The following is a 4,427-nucleotide window of genomic DNA, read 5'->3' as shown; positions in this document are numbered from 1 at the left end:
TTGTTCGCCAAAAGTTTGCCAGAAACTTTCAGTGGAAAACTAATTTGCCAGAGATTGCCAGAATCTTTCTATCAAAAAAATTATTCGCTGAAAGTTCACCAGAAACTTTTCTATAAAAACAAGTTTGCCAGATAATCGCCACATATCAGTTCTGAAAGTTAATCCAACTTTGTTCAGTAAATAACTATTTTGCCAAGGAATTATATTATTATGCACATATAAAAAAAGTCCTTCATGTACCTACCTATAACCACGGATGTAAATGTCAATTAAAGTCCGTGCTATAACCTACCTACCTACCTACCCAGCCTTATTTTAATGGGTCGGGAAGTGGAAACAAACAAATTTTTATTTTTTGCCTAAGAGTTATCAAATTGAAACATCATATGTATCATGGAGGGTATTTTAGTTCACAATAACAGTTAAAAGATTATAAGGTAGAAGACCCATAATGAAATCGGCAATCTTCGACAATTACCGCCATATCTCGCCATTTATCGTAACGAACTTCGTTTGTTTACGTATAAAGTCGGAATTCTAATAATAGCGAATATCCCCGGTCACGTGGTAGTATTCCCCAAGAAAATGACGTAATTTCCGCAGATATCTAACATGGCGTCTTACAGCGTGATACGCTCGGTCGATTCAAAAAAAGTGTATAATAAAAAGATGCAGAAAACTCAAGTATTCCGACTTTATTATAGAACATAACTATAGTGCAGGTAACCAGTATTACGTGTCAACCAAACCAGCTCTACAAGACATCAACTCTTCCTAAATCGGTTGATAATGAGGGTTGGAAAGAGGGAAGAAAAATCGTTGAGTTTGGCGTGTTACGGTCAAACCTAAGATTTTGTAAAAAATGTAGACTTGGACCAGTTGGCTACCATTAACAGCACTGATTAACTTTTGACAACATGTTAGGTGAATTTAAACAGGGCGGTCTGGTTATTTGTATGTGAAATGTCGAAACACAGAATGCGGTCATGTGAATTGTGTTCCCTATGGAAAAAACACACAGACTCTAGTAGATTGAAGACCTGTGAAAGTTGGAATGCCATGTTTCGTTGTCAACACAAAATTAGGAACAGGTAAGTGATTAATGTATTGCACGGGACCGGAAAGCACTCGATATATCTATTGTCCTAAATAATCGTTATAATAATCATATTATAATTATAAAAACATGTTGTCTGGAAGATTTTGATATAATCGATTGGTAACACTTTCAAACCAATAAAATAAAGTTTTCATGTATTACTTTGATAAACTATATTGCTATTCGGTAAAGTACATGTACCTTAGCAGGACCGGAAAGCACTCGATATATCTTATTTTCCTAATCAAACGTAATAATAATCATATTATAATTATAAAACATGTTGTCTGAAAAATTTTGATATAATATATCGATTGGTAACATTTTCAAACCAATAAAATAAAGTATCCATGTATAACTTTTATAAACAATATTGCTATCCGGTAATGTACATGTATCTTAACAGGACCGGAAAGCACTCGATATATCTATTTTCCTAAATACTCGTAATAATTATCAATATATATTTATAAAAATGACTTGTCTGTAAGATTTTAATCTAATAAATCGATTGGTAACACTTTCAAACGGATTAATTAACGTTTTCATATGTTTTTATGAGAAATTTGAGTGCTTTCCGGTTTTTCGGTGCTATCCGGTGCTTTCCGGTTTTTCTATGCACCCGCATCATAGTTTACATTAAGTACTATACACAGGCGCTAGTCACATAATCAAATATTTTACATAATCGGTCTATATATGTATATAAAGATATCTTTATATACATATATAGACCGATTATGTAAAATATTTGATTATGTGACTAGCGGTTGTGGTACTATATACTGATAATGAATTCATAGATGTAATGTCTCGTACCAAAATGAATATATCGATACATTATGATTTATCAGTGTTTATTTACTTGTCTTCCAATGATGTCAAACATGTAAAATTATGCGGACCAAATTTATGTTTCAGATTTTTAAATAATTAATTTATTATACAGAATACATGTATCTTGTTTGTGTTTAGCTGTAAAACACTACTCCTTATTGTGAAAGAAGCCGCTAGCCAAAAGTTCTAGCCGTACGTGACTCACATACTCCATATAATTTTGAAAAGTGCCGTACGGCTAGCCAATACAGTGTGTCCTGGCTAGTCGTACGTGACTCACGTACGGCTAGAACTTTTGGCTAGCTGTACGGCTAGCCACTTCCTATTGTGAAATGTTTTATAAACTTCCCTCTGAACTGTTTTAATTTCCCCAAAGTCACTGAGAAATTTGAAAAACAAATGATAAAACGTTGCTAAATAAAATTTTGCAACAATGCAATTTTTAGTAAGACATTACAGAATCCTACATGTACATTATATAAAAGACACAGTTTACACTATGCTGCCAATACACACAGTCACAGTAGTACTAATATTCAACGTACATGAGCCAGCTAAAAATAGCTCTATATAAATTTATGCAATGTGTTATTATCATGGTTATGTAAATTACAATCCATGTGAAGTTTTTTTTGGACAAAATATTTGTATACTTTAATGAAATAATTTGTTTCTTTCATTTTCTTACAGCAATGATTGATAGTGTAGGTGGGCCGGTGAGGGTCAACAATTTGTTGTCAACACTAAATATACCAACAATTGGAAATAAAAACATGAAAAGAAATGGAGAGACGTGTTGGAAATATCATTGAGACAGCACTGGCTTCTATGCCGACAGAATCTGCTGCATAAGATCAAGGAAATGGAGTAAGACACATTTACATTTACAATGATATTTTCGAAATAACATGTACTTGAATTGGAAGAATTTCAAAAATTATTTTGTAATTATATGTCTATGCATATTATCATGGTATAATCCTATATTGCTGGCACACTCATGGTTTAGGGAACCAAAGAATAGTACTCTATATTCATGTACATATTTCTTTTTTCAAATTAACATGAATGTGTAATTGTTTTTTTAAAAAAGTATTTATTTCTACATGACAAACTGGGTCCGCCTGGGCTCCTTGCCATTGGTACGTTGCTTGGTCATATGGGGGTTGCGTTCATTGAACGCCGCCTTTCCTTGTTGATCTTGTTTATCAAATTTTACCTTCATTGGTTTAAGACTAAAATTCATATTAAATACATGCATTCTTTTTAAGGGATGTGCATCATGAAGAATCAATGGTATCAGAACACAACATCATGGAAGATCTTATTGACAAGATCTCGGAGGATGTCCTTTGCCAGATGTTTGCCAGCACTAAAGTGAGTACTGGTAGTTTGTTTTCTGTATTTTGTTTATTTACGAAAGTAAAGGACTATGCAAAACTGACTGGTGTTGTTGAACTGTTTGTGTTATGTCAGTTGCTTCAATATATGAATATCTCTCCATATATACTGTTTGTACATATGTATTTTTTTTTTTATTCAAGGTCTATTCATCAGTCAGATGCTACAGTTACAAATGACAGTGAATGGTCAGATTTATACAATTGTGATTAACAATCATCAACAATACATCAAACAAAAATGCCTATTAAACTGTAAGTTGAAATCTATGAGGTTTTTTTATATATATTTATAATCATGGTGGAGCAATTAAATGATAATACTGTGATAATTTTGTAATGCTATTTTGGGTCATCTTCAATAGAAACAATTTGATGTATCTTCATGTGATGAATAATCAATATGCAGTCCGAATTATTTCATAAAAGTGATTACTAAAATTGGTCTGGAAAAAGTCGTGCAATTAGCATTAATAATTAACAAAACTTATTTTAGTAACTGTATGAACATTGTGTTACATTAATTATAAATATGTTATTGTCAATTCATTGGTGTTCAATCTTCAATATTGTCAATATTACGTTTAAAGATGAATTTTAAAATACAGAAAATATTTTTGAAATATATTTTTACAATTACAGTTCTCACAGACAGTCAAAGGTTGAAAACAAATCAGAAGTGGTCCACATCTTAAAAAACCTCACAGCAGATTAAGACTTTCCCCGAAATTTCCCTGTAAAAACCGCAGTGGTATGTCCAGTGCAGTAGATACTGCCTGGCACAAAAAGAGGATTTGACAGTTTAACATGTAAGTAAAATAAGATTATTTTTATCCCCCACAATGTGGGAGCATATAGCGTGGCACTTGTCAGTCTGTCCCCAAAATCTTGTGAACGCAACTCCTCTTTAAACCGGATGGCAGATTTTGCTTAAACTTCCAGGGATTAACAAACTTAATGTGTAGATGGTAGTAAAGGGAAGGAATTTTTTCTGCAAACTAAATTAAACAGAATAATGGCCCTTTGTTGATTTTTAGTTTTCAACTTGTGGCACATGTAGTCCAAAAACTATTTGACCTAGAGTCATAAGA

The 4,427-nt window shown here is 32.5% G+C and overlaps 1 long non-coding RNA gene across 2 annotated transcripts; it reads left to right on the top strand.

Annotated features, from left to right (window-relative positions):
* Positions 1 to 440: 440 nt before the first annotated feature.
* Positions 441 to 4,116, top strand: LOC132729489 (uncharacterized). Of its 2 annotated transcripts, XR_009625632.1 has the most exons (5): positions 441 to 1,091; positions 2,627 to 2,803; positions 3,208 to 3,313; positions 3,481 to 3,591; positions 3,979 to 4,116. It is a non-coding gene; the product is annotated as an uncharacterized LOC132729489 (long non-coding RNA). The 2 variants fall into 2 exon arrangements; XR_009625631.1 differs by lacking the exon at positions 441 to 1,091 and having other exon boundaries at positions 2,522 to 2,803.
* The last annotated feature ends 311 nt before the right edge of the window (positions 4,117 to 4,427 follow it).

Source organism: Ruditapes philippinarum, unplaced genomic scaffold (assembly GCF_026571515.1).
Source record: "Ruditapes philippinarum isolate M1 unplaced genomic scaffold, ASM2657151v2 ctg7939_1_1_1_1, whole genome shotgun sequence".
Classification (NCBI taxonomy): Eukaryota; Metazoa; Mollusca; class Bivalvia; order Venerida; family Veneridae; genus Ruditapes; species Ruditapes philippinarum.
This window is presented reverse-complemented; position numbering and strand designations above follow the sequence as displayed.